This window comes from Myotis myotis, unplaced genomic scaffold (genome assembly GCF_014108235.1).
Source record: "Myotis myotis isolate mMyoMyo1 unplaced genomic scaffold, mMyoMyo1.p scaffold_m19_p_17, whole genome shotgun sequence".
Classification (NCBI taxonomy): domain Eukaryota; kingdom Metazoa; phylum Chordata; class Mammalia; order Chiroptera; family Vespertilionidae; genus Myotis; species Myotis myotis.
Window position 1 is genome coordinate 41,400,550 of NW_023416321.1, and position 19,146 is coordinate 41,419,695.

General features: G+C 51.0%; 1 protein-coding gene across 3 annotated transcripts in view; it reads right to left on the bottom strand.

Annotated features, from left to right (window-relative positions):
- The window catches only part of PIK3R5 (phosphoinositide-3-kinase regulatory subunit 5), a 70,958-nt gene extending 54,953 nt beyond the window's left edge, over positions 1–16,005 (bottom strand). For 2 of the 3 annotated variants that reach the window (XM_036341584.1, XM_036341582.1), the window contains exon 1: positions 15,259–15,407. The gene's annotated coding sequence lies outside the window, so the exon portion shown is untranslated. Of the gene's footprint in view, positions 1–15,258; positions 15,408–15,906 lie in introns of those variants that run through there. The other variant, XM_036341583.1, reaches the window with a different exon arrangement.
- Between the last annotated feature and the right edge of the window lie 3,141 nt (positions 16,006–19,146).

A 19,146-nucleotide genomic window follows, 5' to 3' on the forward strand; every position in this document is an offset into this window, starting at 1 on the left:
GTCATAAGAGACATGCAAATTCAAATCATGATGCAATACCACTAAACACCCACCAGAATGGCTCAAATGGAAAAGACGGAAAACACGATTTGTGAGGGTGTGAAGCACCTTGAACCCTGGGGGCTGCCGGGGAGAGTGTAAACTGGTACAGCCGCTTTCCAAATGGAAAACCGTTTAGCAATACCACGAAGGCACAGTCTGGGCATGCCCTACGACCCTGCAATTCCGCTCCTAAGAATGTACTCAAAGGACATACGCCAGAAAGCTCACAGCAAGCAGCACCATTCAAAATGACCTTCAGAAAAGACACTACCCAATGGATGAGCTGTCCCAGTGGAGGTGAATATGGGACTGGTGCACTAGGGACTTGGAGGAGGGAGAAGGTCAATCAGCAAAACTTCTCCAAGAGGGTAGCTCCTGAGATAACTCTACAGGCAGGAGCCGCTGCCCTGGGTTTGGGGCATGGTGTTGGGAAAATGGACAGAGGCAAGGGGTGTGAATCAGAATGGTTCCTTCAGGGAACGGCCAGGCATTTAAAACCCTACTGCAGGATAAAGTATGACACGGGGCATGCTGGGAGATGAAGCTGCATGAGCTGGGCTGGCAGATGGTACATGGCTTTATATGCCAAGCTAAGTGCTTAAGGATTTCCTCCAGGGCCATGTGGAGCCACTGCCAAATTATCAGCTGGTACATCTACTGTCCAAGTGGAAATGGCACATCGGCCTTGTATTTAGAAGCCCACAGCAGCAGGGGAGGGTCGGGGAGACTGTAGCAGAAGGGTCCCACACGGGGGGCTCTGAAGTCAAATAACGGGTTGGTTGAAAATGAGTTGAGGATTGCATGAGGATAAATACATCTCAGACTCATAAGGAAACTTGAGGTTGTGAAAGGGAACTGCTATTAGTAATCTTGGAAGGATCAGAGAAAATGAAAGATGTGCAAGAGAGACAGAGAGTGAGACAGAAAAAGGCAGAGACAGACACTAGAAAAGGCTGTCCTAATTTTTGAGAACATGAACAAGGTAGAATCTTGGAAACTGCAGTCTCTGAGCCCACTAAGCCCCTGGCAATGTTGTCTACATGTAACTGAGAGGCACTTCGTGAGCATTCAGCAAAGGATCTCGGGACCACCAGGCGCTGGAATGGACTCACTAACAAAACAGGTATGACAGCAAAATGCCACCAAAACAGCGTATCTGGATTTTGTGTAGAAAAAGGTGAGCTGAATGGCAACACAGGTGGATGCACTCACCACTGACTTCATAACCTCACCCAAAGGGGGTTGAGAATCTTTACCCATGGGGACATCTCTCCTAAAATGCCAGAGAACTCCGCTTTTAGATCATTAGCACATGCCACTTAAAAACTTGTGGCAAAATATAAGCATAAATTTATCATTTTAACCATTTTTAATGTACAGTTGTGTGGCATTTAGCACATTCACATTGTTGTGCGACCGTCACCACCATCATCTCCAAAACTTTTTCATCTTCCCAAACTGAAACCGTATCCATTAAACACTAAGTCCCCATTCTGCCTCCTCCCAGTATACTAACCAATGCTTCAGTCAACACTGAGTTAATCTAAGAAATAAAATTATGTTTTACTTGGAACCATCATTCTACTTTCTGTCTCCATGAGTTTGACTCATAGGTATCTAATGTAAGTGGAATTGTACAGTGTTTGTTCTTTTGTGTCTGGCTTATTTCACTCAGTATAATGTCTTCACGTTTCTTCCATGTTGTAGCATGTGTCAGAATTTCCTTCCTTTTTAAGGCTAAATAATATTATTCCATTGTATGTATATACCACATTTTGTTTATCCATTCCCCCATAGATGGACATTTGGGTTGATTCCATCTTTTGGTATAGCATGCCATTTTTTTAAACGAACAGTTTTCAATAGGACTCAGAAGGCATGCTTACTATAGGACAGAAGGGATGAAGAATATTTATATGACTAAAGATTCAGTAAGATCTCAAACTAATAGAGTTCAAATATGGATGAGAGTCATAATTGTCCTGTGTCCAATCTCCCTTCTTTGATAGTTATACAATTTTTGGAAATTTTAGATTACATTTCCCAGATTCTTTTGCAATTAAATGTGATCATAGGATGACATTCTGGCCAATGGAATGTGAGTAAACATTGACAATTGCAATTTCCACATGCTTTTAAATGCCTTCTTCTTCTTCTTCTTTTCTCCTCCTCCTGCTAACTGGAATGAAGACGTAATTGTAATTGTAATTGCTAGAATAGCCATTATGGGCTATGAGATGAAAGCTACATGTTGAGGGAGGAGAAGCAACGAGATAGAAGGGGCATAGGCTCCCAACCTATGAAGATGGCATGTAAAGTCTTGATCACTTATTCTCAGATTTACATGAGAAAGAAATCAACCTTTATCTTATCCAAGCCACTGCTGTTTTGGGTCTGTCCACTACAACATCAAACCAGTATACCAACTAATACTTCAGTCAACACTGAGTTAATCTAAGAAGTAAAATTATGTTTTTGTTTGTCTGTTACTGTGTCATTTAGATACAGCTGGTGGGATTTCCCCCAAGTTGTAGAGTATGTTTTATGGTCTGACCTTAAATAGAGACCACATAATGTACCCAAAATTCCCTTGTAAGGGGACACCTCATAACAGCCAAAGTCATCCTTCAGAGAAGCAGTATACACCTTCTATATGGCATGACCACCTCTGTGTATCCTAATCTGGGGCAGCAACAGCAGAGATGAAGTTATTTAAAGGTTAGATATTCTTTGGAACAAACTGGGTTGGCCAGCTAATGTTGAAGCAATTCAAGTTGAGAGGGTACCGTTTTGGTAAATGAGTTAGAAATCATCTCTTACTGGTCAGTAAAAAGGTACTTGAAAATAAAGTATGGGCATTACAAAACTTTTCCTATTTAAATGAGATAAAATAGTTTAGTAAAATATGATGTTCCCAAGGCAAAACTATGGAGACAATAAATCAGGGGTGGGGAACATCCGGCCTGCAGGCCGTAAAAGGCCCATGAAATCATTTGGTCTGGCCCTGCCGAGGCCTTAGGGGTGAGTTAATTAAATGTCTGACCGAATATAGCAGGCTAATTTTTAAGTTGGTAATTTTATATGTCCTGCGAATGATGTTATACATATCCACATGGCACTCAGCCGATCAAAGGTTCCCCACCCCTGCAATAAACAGATCAATGACTGTGAAGGGTGAGGGGAGAGGGAGAGGAATATTAGGGAAGTAAGAATACTATATGCTATTATAATGATGGGTATATGTCATTACTCATTTAGTAAAAGCCATAGATTATACTATACAACACCAAGCATGAACCCTAAGGTAAGTTATGCACGTTGGGTGGTTATGATGTGAAAATGTAGGTTCATCCTTGGTAAAAAAAAAATGTACCATTCTGGTGAGTAATATTATAAAGGGGAAAGCTATACATGAGTGGGGACAAGAGATTTATGGGAAATCTCTGTACTTTCCTCTCAATTTTGTTGTAAATCTAAATTTTCTCTAAGAAAAGAAAATCTCCTTTAAAAAATAATGATGATGTTCTCACCTCCATCTACTGAGCAGGCCTTAGAAATAATGTAGACAATGATGGGGGTTAATGAGGGGGATGAGGACACATTTGTAATACCTTAACTAATAATAATAATAATAATAAAATAATGTAGACAATGAGAAGTAATCCCTCCTCTTGGAAGAGAGAATTCTCTGAGGGCACTGAGCTCTGGACCCAAGGTGGGATTCAACTGTGGTCCCGACCCAATTAATCCCTTTGAAAGTCCCTTGATGGAAACCCAGTAGAGCTTAGCCATGGCCCAAGCAGGGGCATGCTCAGTCTGCCACGTCCATCTCAGGGAAGAATGTTGGCCATCATAGTGCCTTGCCTTGGGCCAGGGGTGGGAGAATAAGAGGAATGGTGCCTCTTTCTTGTTACATTGCACCCAATATATGGCCTTGTACCGAGGGCTGCTTCTATCAACTCCCACAAGTCCCCATCCACTTGTTTTTCTAGCTGATGAGGTATCTTCTAGAATAACCTCCTGTCCAGACCCCTAAAAAGCTCACATGCCTTGGGCCTGAGCTCCTTAGCCCCCCTAGTTCAGAAATGCATTGTCTTGATGCTACACGAGGCTAGTCCTTGCTCCACCCCACCCTCTCATCACTCTTCTCAGCCCTGCCCCTCAGGCCAACCTCTATCTCTTTCAAGTAGGTTTGTACTATCAGTTTCTTTAAAGGGCCCTGCCCTTATTTTTTTTTCTTCCTTTGCATTTTATAGCAAACCTCCCTACCCAAACCAATACTGTCCCACCATGGCCCGCAGGCTCGCGTGTGGATGTCAGGGGAGTCCTCTGCACCTCTGCCCTGCAGCTGGGCAGCTCTTGTTCCACATCCTTTTTCTAATGGGTGTAGAAGAAGACTTCACCACAGAAAACAACCTCAGGTCTTTGAAGTCAGGAGGTAATTTGAGCCCCAAATTTGAGTCATCCACTCACCAGAAAGGGAATATGGAATATTTCTGTCCCCAAGGCCAAGAGAGCCTGAGGCACTTTACCAGACCTTTCCAGGGACCAGTGATACAAGCTTAAGTTCTTGTGGGTGCCATGGTGGTGGTTCCAGGCTGGTGGGTGGGTGCCCCAGGTGTGCCCTGGCCCTTTGAGGAAGCAGGTGAGCATGGACAGGGCACCGCTCTCCATCTTTGGGGGAACTCTACATCGGAACGGGAGGTTCTCTCTCGGGGGGAGTCCTTTCCGCCGCTGTCTCCCTCCCTCAGAAAGCCCTCTGTCCTCTCCAAGCATAATTCCCCTTCAGAAAAAGAACAGCATCCTTGCTGGCCTGACCACGCACCTGCTTGGGAGCAACAGAAGGGACTGTCCTTCTGCTCTAAACGGCTCTGCGTCAGACTAGCGGGGCCACACTGCCGAGCACGTGTGCAAGCTGTGAAGGGCAATATGCAAAGTAATGATAATGATGAGTAATACTTTCTTTTCTCCTAATTTAAAAACCTGAGTTCTACATCTCCCTGGACCTCCTCCAGGGTCTGCTTGGCCAGGTACCCGCTGGGGATGTTTGAAGAATCCCCCCAAATCCTCCAAGCATTTCCTGCCCCCACTCCCCTGAAAGCACAGCTCCCGATTGCCCCACAGCTGCCGGCAGGCGGGACAGGAAGCCCCTCTGCCCTGTAAACACCGTGTTGCAAGCAGATACTTCCCCAGGCTCCTGTGAAACAGCGGTCACCAGGCTGGGAGTGGCTCGTCTGGGCCAGTTCCCAGGTCTCCCCCTGTCAGACTCAGAGAGCTGCTTCTCTTAAACCTGACCGATGCGGGAGGCGTAAGAGGACGCCAAGGAGTGGAGTCAGTCTGCAGTCTGCCCGGGGTCATGGGGCCTAAGCAGCTCAGAGAAGGACACCTGCTTGCCCATCCTGGAGGGCAAAGACACATGGTGTTGCCCCTTCAGATGCTCACAGAAAGCCAGTGAGGTGCCTGCAGGGTGCAGTCCGTGAGGAAGATGATGACTGAACCCCCACAATGATCTCAGATGGGGGACAGCCCAGCCGCCAGGTCAGCAGCTACCCTAGGCTGAGGCGAAGGTCTCCCACGTGCTGCTGCTCAACCAGACAATCTTCCATTCAGCAAACACGGACTGAGCACCACCCAACACCGGCCCGTCCAGGCACTGGGGGGTCAGTGCTGAACACAATGGTGGGGAGAGGGATGGGAGAGGCAGGAGCACACGTTGGGCCTTGGGGAAACTGAGTCAGGCAGCGGGCTGGAGGAGAGGGCGAGAATTCCCGGAGAAGACTCCAAGAGCGGGACTCACCTTGGAAACTAGAACAGAAGATGAAGGACTGGGCTTTCCCTATGAGGCGGGGTAGGATCGAAGATTTCCAAACAGGACGAAGGAGCGTTCATATGAAAAATCTCCTGGTGAAGCAAGGAAGAGACTGCGGCCCAGAAGCACCATGAGCAGCACACGGTGATGAAAGCTGAATTCGATGGCAGAGAGGACGATGGGGAAGTGAGAGAAGCAAGAGCTCCAGGGAAAGGAAGCGCCATCAAAACTGACGGAAGGAGAGGAGACTCGGGGTGGTGAGCACACAGAGCAATAGACAGACCCTGTGTTCTGGGGCTGCACACCTGAAACTCCGTGTTACTAATCGATGTTCCACCAATAAACTTAATTTTTGAAAACCTGGCTGGATAATGAGAACAGGAAGACGGAGGGGAGCTCAGGGATGACTCGAAGCTCTCAAGAGCAGGAGTCTGATTTCACTAGACACAAAACAGGGAAGTCTGCAGAGGAAGCTGCTCTGTGGGCGACGAGTTGGGCTTTGGACATGTGCTGAAGACGAAATAGTGAAAATAACCAGCATGGACATGGGGAAAGGTATTAGGGGAGGGAGACAGGACCATTGGGGAGGCAAGAACAAGAGTCTGCAGAGGAAGGAGGAGGTGAGACTAAGAGAACAGGTGCAAATGTTGGGCATCAGATGCTATAGAAACTTCAAAGAGAGATGTGGGTTGGGAGCAGGCCTTTGGAATTTGTCCTTACAAAGCCACCAATGACTGTAGAGGAAGCCATCCAATGGGAGCATGGGCAGGGGAAGACGTGGCGCCATTGTGGTATGAAGAAGGGTCTGGAGTTCTGGGAATCCTGCCAAGAGATGGGCACCTCGAGGGAAGGAGCAGGTCCCCTCTGCTCAGCCCATCAGAGCAGCTCCCACTATGGAAGGGTAGACTTTGAAAACTCACCGGCTGTCAGAACAATAGAGTCCATTGGCTCAGGGGGGATGCAGAGGTAAGCAGGGGACAGCTCAGACTAGAGATCTCCTCTCCTATTCCCCTCCTGCAGCCTGAACATCACCCCACAGCCCTGTTGTCTCTTAAGCACAGTAGCAGGCCAAGGACAGCTCTCTGAGCATTTAGTTCTCTCAAAACCAAGCCCCCAAGATGTCAGTATAGACGTGAATGCAAAAGGCAAAGGCCTGGGAAACGTTGGCTCAGAAACCCCAAGAACGAGAGGCCATTCATTTCCAGCTCAATCTGCAGGTTGGGAGGTTGACCTTGAGAACTTATCTCGGTCAGCCACAGAGGAAGGTGGTTCTGAAGTGGAGTTCAATTCGTTGATTTCACCCAGAGTCAGGATGAGAGATCCAAGAGCAGCCGGGGCTCCAGCACAGGATGTGGGCAAGGTCCCAGTTCAGGGATGGCCCCTGGGCCCTTCCCCATGGGTAACCACCAAAGGGCTCCTGCTCTGGGGAATGGGCTGTGAAGCTGTGGGATTTGGGAGGCATCTTCCCAGCTTTGTGATTTTTTATTCAAGGCCAGGGAATTTCTTACATTCAAATTATGTTCTCAGAACCACCAGTTTTTATATGACCAGTCAGACACAGCTAGACACTCTCAGAAACGGAGCCATCTCGGTCTTCATCCTCACAGCTATCATTTCCACATCTGACCTGTATTTTCTCTGAATACTTCCCCCGCCAGGGAACGCACTACCACTAGGTCACCTATTCCACTGTCTGGATTTCTCCAAGACCTGCTCGCAGCACACCGAAGTCTATTTCCTTACAATGTCCCTTCACTGGACCCTTTTCCTTCTGGAGAGGGACCGCCACAGAGCAGGTGTGTGGCTTTTCCGAAGGACGCTGCCTTCAAACATGTGAAGAGAGATATTACCTCGTTGGTGCTCTCCGTAGAAGAAAACATCTCGCTTCTTTAGTCATTTCGTATTATGGCACCAGCATCTCGGGTACCTGTCCCTGGGTATAAAGTGGTTTATCGGCATCCCCATAAAATGCAGCACCTGGAGTTGAACTGCCCTCCAGCAGGCTCTACGCCAGCAGTTCTCAACCTGTGGGTCATGACCCCTTTGGCGGTCAAACAACCCTTTCACAGGGGTCACCTAAGACCATCCTGCATATCAGATATTGACATTGTGATTCATAACAGTAGCAACATTACAGTTATGAAGTAGCAATGAAAACAATTTTATGGTTGGGTCACAACATGAGGAACTGTATTTAAAGGGCCAGAAGGTTGAGAACCACTGCTCTAAGCTATGGTATGACCAAGAGTCAAAGACGGCTCTCCGGGGCCGGCATGGGAGCAGTGGGGTGACAGGTGCGCACTTGGAGAACCAAGGAAGAGAGAAGAGGAGAGAAAGGCCCAGCAAGTGGGTAACCAAGGGTCTGGCCGTAAAGGACCTGAAGACCCGAGCCATTCTCCCAACTTTCCGGGGACGGATCATTGCCCTGCAGGATAAGCTGGCCCAGGGCACAGGAGCAAATGAAATGCCTCCCAAACACTCGGCAAAGCAGCACATCAAACCCGGACAACGCGGCACAGGACAGGAGAATAGGCCGAGCTTACTGGTGAGTATAGGTGTGAAAACTCTACAGAGAACCACCTCACCGTATTAAAAGGATAAAACACCTTGGCCAAATGGAGTTTATTCCAGAAGTGCAAGGAGGGTTCCATAGAAGGATGCTGCTACAGTGTGCCACATAAGTCTACCTCAAGGTGAAAGAATACAAGAATTGCCTAGTGCAGTGGTGGGCAAACTCATTAGTCAACAGAGCCAAATATCAACAGTACGACGATTGAAATTTCCTTTTGAGAGCCAAATTTTTTAAACTTAAACTATATAGGTAGGTACATTGTTATTAACTTAATTGGGGTACTCCTAAGGCTTAGGAAGAGCCACACTCAAGGGGCCAACGAGCCGCATGTGGCTCGCAAGCCGCAATTTGCCGACCACGGGTAGATGCTTAAAGAAGAATCTGACAAACTTCCATTCCTGCTTTTTAAAATCCTTAGAAACGAGGAGTTGAAGCAAACATGCTTCACATGTGGTGCCGGACTTCAAGGCACCCAAAGAGCTGTGACCACATCAGAGAAACAAAGCCCCAAGCCCGTGCCAGACCCTGGAGCCGGCGGGGAGGGCGAGACCTGCAGCAGGGCTGCCTCTGCCTCCTAGACCGGCTCCAGGCGAAGAGCCACAAACACACATGTTCTCTGACTCTCATTCCTGGCCTAAAACCTACTTCTCTGGTTCGGGGGGGGGGGGAGGGGCGGGGGCAGTAGGGAGGCAGAGGGCTTCTTGTAAGGACACCGCCAGCAAAGTGATGCTCTTTAATCAACTTGGAAATGGGTTGAATCAAGACTTGATGAGAAATGCAGAAAGCGGATGGGAGGCGGCGGCTCCGTGAGTGGTCAGGGAGCTCTGCCCGCTGCTCGCCGCCTGGAGGTCTGCCAGGGAGTCCAGCGCCTCCTCTGCAGTCTGCAGGCTTCCGCCGCCAGCATCACCCCCAGCTGGCCTGTGACAACAGCTGGGGCTATTCAAAGCGATCGCAGTAGAGAAAGTCGGTTACTCGGTGGACTGCAATGTTAAGAAGACCCTGAAGTTTCATTCAAAACCTTGAGAGAGGGAGAAGATGGTCTATCACTTTGATCAGTTTTTGAAAGAGCCCCATTATCTAATAGAGTTTGAAACTCTCCTTTAAGAGCTGTAGGTGTAGCCCAGCCGGCATGGCCCAGTGGATGGAGCGTCAGCCTGCGGACTGAAGGGTCCCAGGTTCGATTCCAGTCAAGGGCATATGCCTGGGTTGTAGGCTCAATCCTCAGTGTGGGGTGTGAAGGAGGCAGCCAATCAACGATTCTCTCTCATCATTGATGTTTCTCTCCCTCTCTCTCCCTTTCCCTTCCTCTCTGAAATCAATAACAATATATTTTAAAAAAAACAAAAGAGCTGTAGGTGTAGATGTGATCGAACAAACCCAAAACATTCAAAGAGGAGGCAGGCCGCCTCAGCCTGTGTGGCAGTGTGAAGAATTGCCTGACAAGAGTCAAAGCCACCACGCCATTCAGGAACAGATGCTCAGACCCCAAACCCAGAGATACGTCCGCAGAGACTTCGTGGCTCTGGGGCGACAAGTTTGGATTAAGAAGGCTGTGAGAGCTGAACAGGTGTCTTCACAGATGATAGAGAAAACCAGATCTTCTGAACCCCGCGAGAAGAGCAGCTCTGGGGGACGTAAGGCAGGCCCAGCAAGCGCCGCGATGGTTGTCTGTGGAGGGGGCGCCCTATACCGTGATAGCCAGCCTGAAAGCCACCTGCAGAGGACGCCTGCGTGGAGCCGCGACAGCAGCACGGACACCACGGGCACGCGCTCTCCGGTGATGAGCAGCGAAAGGAAAAGGGAGACACCCTGTCATAGCATGTGTGGCCTTGGGTGGTTAGGCTGGCCTTTGGAGTGTGGGGGAGGCAGGGAAGGAGGAGATGCAGGGGATGAGCCCTGGTCTCTGCCAGGCACTGGGCGAGGTACTTGCCAGCAGTTGACTCATGTAATTGTCACAGGACAGGAAGTCTACTGAGCCCCCCAGAGTTGTTGAAGGACTGCCGCAGAGGGTGCACCCGGAGAACGCTTAGCACGTGTCTGCTAAGTGCTAGGCGTGACTATTACTAGCGTTACTGCTTTTTAAATTTTATATCTCAAGTCTCAAACATGATTTTTTTCTTTTTTTTGTTTAGTTTTGTTTTGTTTTGTTAATCCTCACCCGAGGATATTTTTTCTATTGATTTTTAGAAAGTGGAAGGGAATGGGAGAGACAGAGAGGAACATTGATGTGAGAGAGACCAGGGTCAGGGAACCTGCAACCAAGGTACCTGCTTTTGATTGGAATCGAACCCGGGACCCTTCAGTCTGTGAGCCAACGCTATCCACTGAGCTAAACCGGCTGGGGCCCAAATACGATGTCTTTAGGGAAGACTTTCCGTAATTCCCCAACTATATTGGGATCCTTTAACGAAATCTCGCAGAACTCCATAATTCTCGTGATTGTAATGAAATGATATGTGTGCCTAGTGTCTTGTCCACTGGACTGTGATTCCCATGAGCAGGAGCACTGTATGTCTCGCTCAGGAGTCCAGCACATGCCTGGCACATAGGAAGTGCTCCATGTTGAAATGCTGACCCAATGTGTGAAATGTTGAGGTTAAGATGGGTCACAGAAAGCAACTGGTGCCATCTGCCATGCAGATGGGGAAACTGACACCCAGAGAGACACATGGATTCACCCAAGATCACATGCTAGGAGTGCAGGACTCAGGCAGGAATGAGAGACCCTAACTCCACGGGAGGCAGGAGCCTGGAAGCCACCGTCAGCCCTCATACCCAAGCCCTGCCCCCCACAAAGAAACCACACAAGCTTATTTGCCTAGATCAACAACAACAGCAAGAAGACTCCGGAGGACACGAAAATGAAAAGCACACCACTCCCTCCCAACCCCACCCTCCTGCCCCCAACACCATCCTGTCCAGGCAGCTTCCACCGTTAATGTGCGTGGACTTCTTGCCTATGAGACCCCAGAGAGTTTCCTGGTGACAGCTTCACAGCCACACTGAGCATCAGTGAGCAAGCCACCAAGCCACTGATCAGACCCTGTAGGCCAGGGTGGTCAGTGTTCTGGTAGGAGGACATCACAGGTATGGCAAGGACAGAGGAGTGGGTGCTCAGTGCTGGGGGTGGGGAGAAGGTTAGGGAATATGTCAAAGATGATGTTTGGGTTGGGTATCCAAGGATGAATTCATGGTCCCCCAGGCAGGCGAAGGGCAACGGGGGAGAAGGAATAGCACGTGCAAAGGCACTGAGGTTTGCCTGAGCTTCAGAGGGTTAAACAGGGTGGGTGGTGGAGGCCTTCCTAGTCATGCTAGGGGGTATCGGCCTTCTCCAGAGGGCAGTGGCAGCTCTGCAGGGGTTGCAGCTGAAAAGCAACTTGCTCTGATTTGTTGTCTTACATCACCATGGGAACAGGAGAGGGGCTGGACTGGGAGTGGGGGGAGGCCAGAGGCTGGAGGCAGGAGTCTCCCACTGAGGCCAAACTCTAAAGCCCAAAGCCTAGTACCCAAATGGGTAATCACTAGGCTCAAGAAGGACCCAATATCTGCTTTGTGCCACCAAATCACCCCCTTCTTCCTAACCATTGTCCTCACCCTCCTATTGGGTGCACCTTGCTATAGCTATATCTCACTTATCCAGAAGTCCCTTAACCGGTAACCCCAATTATCCAGAACCTAGCTGCTAGCCTGGAAGCAGACAGAAAAGGCATGTGGACAGCCACAGGTATGCCCCAAAGCAATGCCCTACAGAGCATGCACTTCACACCCAAGAGTACATGCAGGCTGCCACTCAAGCTTAATCATCTCTGGTCAAGAGTAGACGCCAGTGTCCGACTGGTTGTGGCTAAGTGGTTGAGCGTCAACTCAGGAACTAAGAGGTCACGGTTCAATTCCCAGTTAGGGCACATGCTTGGGTTGCAGCCAACTGATGTTTCTCTCTCTAAAAAAATCAATAAAAACATATTTTTAAAAGGAGTAGACGCCAGCCAGGGTCAGCCCAGCTCTACCACTTTCTAGTCATGTGGCCAGGTTCCTAACGCATAAAATAGGGGCAACAGTTGTGGCCGCCTCTGAGTGTGGCTGTGAGGAGTAAAGAACATGAAATACTGGGAGAAAGGGAAGGAAGAAAAAGGCAGAAAATGTGTCCTGAGCAGCCCCCAGGTACAAAGAATGGCAGGCAGAGCCGTGTGATATTTTCAAGATATTAAATCCCACACAATGTGCTACATTTATAAATGCAAGCAACACATTTTACAAAGATGTCCTTTAAAACTAGACATACTGAAAAGTTTTGGGGTGTTTAGAAGGCAGAGTTGCTGGAAAATGAATGTATACAAATTTACTTAGGGGAATGTCAATTCTGTGTGTACCTGGGTACATCTAAAGCAGTGGTTCTCCACCTTCCTAATGCCGTGACCCTTTAATACAGTTCCTCATGTTGTGGTGACCCCCAACCATAAAATTATTTTCGTTGCTACTTCATAACTGTAATATTGCTACTGTTATGAATCGTAATGTCAATATCTGATATGCAGGATGGTCTTAGGCGACCCCTGTGAAAGGGTCGTTCGACCGCCAAAGGGGTCGCGACCCACAGGTTGAGAACCACTGATCTAAAGTGTCCCTCAAATTTTGGAAAACATACATCGTGTTTAACAGAATCTCAGACGCCATCGACTGTATGTAAGCGCACCATTATTTTGTGTGCCACTAAGAAAGGAACACGGCTATCTATTCTGATGGTGAGATGCTATAGATGGTAAGATGCATCTTGATGTCAGAGTTGTTAAAATGTGAAAGCATGCACATCTTTAAGTCAATGGGAATCCGAATATGCAATACGTTTGCTGTGAAAGTGTCTCTTGGGCAGAGAAGTCAGATATATTCTTTCCTTTACCCACCCATGTATGCCAGAGGCTCCAAGCCAAAGGTAACACCTCTCCTTTGACCTTCTGGTGACCTCTCTACCTTGCCCTCCAGAAGCTTCCTCTTTCAAGAAGCTGATCCAGGCTTTCAGCCCACCCATGGCTCAGACAAACAAGTCTTCAGGTTCCCAGGGATCCCACAGAGCCCCCAGCTCAGGGTGAGCCTCTCTGAGCCAAGGCCATGTGCATAGCCTGAGTGCTCACTGAACCCAAGCTGGGGCCTCCAGCACCAGGCTGCCCAGGCTAAAAATCTACTGGTTCTCCTCCCACTTCTCAGCCAGCAGGCCCAGGGCCAGTGACTCACCTGGGGCTGCAGAGAAGCCTCCAGAGCCAGCCTCCTCCGCCTTCACCGTGAAGGCCGACCCCCCCACCCCCCATCATTACCACTGTAGTAATCCCCAACACACTGTAGCCCAGTGCCACTGCTATTCTTGAAAGAAACAAGAGGGGTGCATGGGCGGGGTGACGAGGTGGCGGCTTACCCTACAGCTTGCTGAGAGAGGACATTACTCACCCCCGCCCAAGCTAGAGATAAGGGGAAAGGTTTTCTTAAAACCCTAATGAGGGCAGCACACGGACCGGGCGCCCTCCTGCCCCACAGTCTTGGCCGGTTATGCTTAAAAAAATCAAAGGAGGTTTTCCTGAAGCAGGAAGAGAGCTGGATCATCCCACCCCAGGGACCACGCTGAGGAAGAGGTGAGCCCTTGCCGCCCACTCTTGTTCTGCAAACGCCCAGGGAGAAGCTCCCCTGTGCAGCTGCTCTTATCACACCTTCCCCATTGAATGTTCCCACAGCCCCAGAAGTCGCTAGGGGAGCCCATTTTGCGGACAGGGAAACAGGCTGGGAGAGGGCGGCAAGATGCTCAAGATCACACCACGGGGCTTGGCTGGAACCCGGGTGTCCTTTCCATACAACAGGGAGTCCCCAGGCAGTGGCTCCAGCGTCATCCCTTAAGAAGCTTGTTCAGACTGTAGAATAATACGATTCCAGACCCCACCCCCGGAGAGCTGTGCTGTAGGGCTAGGCCTGCACCAGGTGGTCCAGGTGGTCCGAGGCCAGGAGGAAGGAGAGCTGGATGGGCAGATGCCGGGCCCAGGGGGAGAGGCGGGGGAGAAGGCCAATCCAGAAGGGGCCTTGGAGGCACCCTGGCCTACTTTGAGTCCTCATTTTGCCTAAACCCACCCCTCCTCTCTGCACGGAGGCTTGTTAACTCACGAGATACCACATCCTGCTACTTTCATCTCATCTTCCTTTTCCCTCCCAACAATCTCCTTCCTCCTACTGACCTGAACTTCTTGCTTATTTACCCCAGGACCAGCCCGACGCGCACGCGCAAACACACACACACACACACACACACACACACACACACACACACACACGTCAAGGGACAGGCAGGCAGGGTGTAAACACAAATCCTGACAGTGCCAGGCGTGCAATCCGCTAGAAGAGCAGCCCCTGCCTGGGCCCACGCTCGCTAGGGGCGGGCTGAGGCAAGCACTTGCACGACCCCCAGGCCCGGATGGCAAAGGACCCCGGAGGCCAATGCTCCCCGGGAGGGCGCCCAGGCGGGGAGGTGCAGACCTGTGACCCCGTGACACAGGACGCACGCGGCCTGGGGAGGTGGCAGGAAGCTATGGCCACACTCGGACCGCAGGGAGGCAGCGGCCACCTAGGCAACGACAGAGGAGCCCCGGAATGCCCCTTCTGTCTCCGGGACTGTGGGGACCGCGGGTGTGGCTCCTGTCCCCAGAGCCCTGAGAGAGCAGGATCTGTCCAGCCGCCGCCGCCGCCGCCACCGCTGCCGCAGCCGAGCCCACCGCTCCCCCACGGTGCCCGCCCGCTCGGCGCCGCCTCGAGTCCCGAGCTCGCCCCCGACGGCCCCCGCCCCGGCCGCCCCGACACACACCTGCAGTCCCCGCCGGGCGCCACGCCCCTCTCCAGTGACGACTCCCTGCGACCCGGGGTTCGGCCGGGACCCCGCACCTGGGCTGCAGTCGCGCGGCAGGTCCCAGCATCGGCCGATGCTCCGCTCCTCGGGCAGCTGTGGGCGGGGCCGCGCCGTGGGCGGAGCTTGCTCGTGGGCGGGGGCGGGGCCCGGGCCAGGCCGGCCGCCCGCCCAGCGGACCCGTCGCGCCACCTAGTGGCGGGGCAGGGATGGCAAGGCGCTGGGCCAGGTCACGTGTCCTCGCAGCCCTGCTGCAGCCCGCAGCTCTGAGCCGCTCTGCCGTCGGAGGGAACGGGCCCTGACGGTGGGCGGCCGCGGTGGGAGGCATGCCAGCCCCCCCCCCACTCCCTCCCGCCCTGGAGCAAGGTGCGGTTCCGCCCGGGGAGCGGAAGCGGTTTTGGACCCCGCAGGGGAGGTGGGCGGGGCAGGGGCCAGGCTGGGGTGGGGGCGTCGGGGAAGGAGGAGAAAGGGGAAGCTCGGAGGAGCTGCTTCCTTCTCTCGCGGAGACCCAGCGCCCCACTTCCTTTTACCACTTCTATTTTCTGTCGTTGCTCTGAACATGTAAAATGTCTGCGCCCCCTCGGAGCAGAAAGACGCCCTGACCCTCACCTTCCGCGGGGACCGAGAAGCACCGGCCAGTCCAGACTCCCCGCCGCGGGTCTGGCTTTCCCGCCTCCTCCACGGGGCTGTCACTGCCTCCGTTTCTCGTCCCTGAAGGGCCGCCCCTTCTCTCCCCGCAGACCACGCGGCAGCCGCGGTTATGCCAGGAGGCGGGTCGCAGAGCCCTGGAAGTCAGAGCCCACCCCCGTGCCTCAGTGTCCTCGTTTGCAAAACGGAGCCGAGCTGGTTTGCTGCTGTGCAGGCAGCCCCAGCGGCGCCAGGCGGCACTCGACTCAGAGGTGACAGCGGGCCTGGCTGGAACTCTCACGGCCGCTCCTGGACGAGGCCGCCAGCCGCAGGAGCTGCCAGAAGCCGGTTCGTTATTGTTGGTCAGAAGCCACAGCCCTACCTGAGCTTGAGAGATGTGAGCGCCAATGACTTGGCTGTCCCTGGCTCCCTAAATAGCAAGAGAGCAACTTCCCCAAAGGCCTAAAACAGAAAGTTCGCTGGGTGAACACGGAGGACTGTTCCCGCCGGTAGTAAGAGGTGGAAGGGGGCTCAAAACCATCTAGTGCTTCTCCTCATTCACCACTGAACCCCCTCCCGCCCCCCTGCCCCCCCCCCCCCACCATTTTATAAATAAGGAACCAAGGCCATGAAAGACAGAGGATACGCCTAAGGTCATGGGACTTGATGAGGGTGGGCAAGGACTGTAGTCTCCCAACCCCTACTTTTCCACCGCGGAAGCGAGAGGGGGTGGGGAGGAGGGAGCCCGGAGGTGGCCAGCCTGGAGGGGGCGAGGGGGAGGATGGGGGAAGGGGTAGAACTGCTCTAGAATGAGGAACAGGGTAGCAAGAGTGACACACTTGTGTACCACATTGACGTGTTGCATTATGAGATCGCTTTGAAGGGTGAAGAAAATGCTAGAGAGGTTAGGGCATCCTGGACTTCTTCCCTGTTCTTTGTATTCCTGAAACTGCAGGGAGAGGAAAGCCAAGGCAGAGGGGCCCCTCAGGTCACTCCCAGGAGGCTGAGCAGCCCGTGAAGCCCACTCAGTCCCATCCTGCCTCCCCTCGCAGGTGGCCGTTCCCTTCTCCATCAGCAGGTGTGGCCCAGATGTTGCGTTGTCATGTTATCCCACCCCCTCAGTGAGCTCCACCTGTGTCCCCCTGTCCCAAGCCGGCAGACCACCAACCAGGAGATCTGAGCAGCACCTGACACCTATTGGCCACAACTCCGAACTGCAGCTACTGGGGGCATCTGACTCCCGCCTCCCCGAAGCAGCTGGTAAGACTCAAGGTGTCTCTGTCACTCGTGTGGCACCTGATTTTGTACCACTGTGTACAGCTCTGTTGTTGCTTCATTTAAAAATACGTCTGTTTTTGTCCCTCTCCTTCCTTTCACTGCCTTATGTTTTCAAAGAGGAGCCTAGTCGTCTCAACTTCCTCATCCTACATTTATGTTTCAGCGCTCTGAAACTGTCACCAAGGAAACCCCAAATGCCAAATCCAGTGCCCTCATTTCTTACCTCACTGTGGCATTTGATGCTACCCCTCCTTGAGAATTATCTCCCTTGACTTCTCCTCTTCTGCCTCTGACTAATATTTCTGTTTTCTTTTTTCTGGCTTCATTTTATGGCAACCCTAGGCAACATTTTTAAAAAATATATGTTTTTTATTGATTTCAGAGAGAGGAGGGGAGAGAAGGAGAGGGATAGAAACATCAATGATGAGAGAGAATCATTGAGCAGCTGCCTCCTGCACACCCCCTACTGGGGATTGAGCCTGAACCCGGGCATGTGCCCTTGACCGGAATCAAAGCTGAGGCCCTTCAGTTCTCAGTCTGATGCTCTATATCAGGGGTCCTCAAACTACGGCCCGCGGGCCAATGCAAATACAAATATTGTATTTGTTCCTGTTTTGTTATTTTACTTCAAAATAAGATATGTGCAGTGTGCATAGGAATTTGTTCATAGTTTGTGTTTTTTTTTAAACTATAGTCCGGCCCTCCAACGATCTGAGGGACAATGAACTGGCCCCCGGTTTAAAAAGTTTGAGGACCCCTGCTCTATATGCTGAGCCAAACCGGCTAGGGCTACAACATTTTTTATAACTCCAAAATCACTGCAAAATATACATTTAAAAAAAGCAAACATTAAATGTTGCAACTCTTTCAAACTTTTGAAGAACTTCCCATTTCATTTTCCTTGTTACTAAAACTTAAAAAGAAAACGACAGACCACTGTTTTCTATGATACAAATATAAAAATCTGAAATAAAATAAGCACAGCCTATCAGAGTGGCTCAGTTGGTTGAGCGTCATGCTGTGCACCAAAAGGTTGCCAGTTCGATTCATGGTCGGGGCACATACCTGGGTTTGATCCCCAGTTGGGCAAGTACAGAAAGCAACCGATCTCTCTCTCTCCCTTCTTCTGTCTAAGCAAGTCCTTTGGTGAGAATTAAAAATAAATATGTAAGTAAGTACAAATTGTACTCAGCCTTTAAGATAGTAATATGCCGTGACAAAGTAGAGTCTGTTCAAGGAATGCCAGTGTTTGAATGAGCCTAAAGCGATTCAGGCATATTCAATGGCTCAGTTGGACTGGTTGCCCACCAGCAACAATGGTGGGAAGTCAGGCGCCTGCCAGGAGGGGTTTATGCCGGGTCTTGGGTTGCAAGATGCAGTGTGGTCTCCAGTGAAAGCTCCAGTAGGTCAACATAGGAGACTTTGGATCTGACTGATCAGTTGCCATTTTAAAGTTCAGAAAGGACATTTGGGGAAGAACCGATGAAGGTGGGGGCCAACCTTCACCGCCCCCCAGTCCCTCCCAAGCAAGTCCACTGATGCTTTACTGGTAGCGGTGTGACCGCTGTCCCAGGTCAGATCAGATTGGTTCTTGATCCTCATGGAGAAAAGAGCTTCAGGCAACAGCAAAAGAGTAGTTTCCATTAGGGTCCTGGAGAACAACAGGGGTAGGGGGGTAGATTTCCGGGGGGTAGGGGGACACAATGAAGGAAGCTTTGAAGGAAGCTGGAGGACTGAGCAGGAGTCAGAAGCTCAGATGTCTCCAAGAGCCAAACAGGTCCAAGTCCTGCACAGAACTGGTGAGATGGTGTCCACTCACCTGTCTTACATCATCTCATGGCAGCTTCCTTTATACGCTGAGCCTCCAGAAACGAGCCCTGCTGAAATGTCAGTCCCTTTCCCCCCAGTTCAAAGGTTGCCTCTCCCCACAGAGCTTTTGCACAT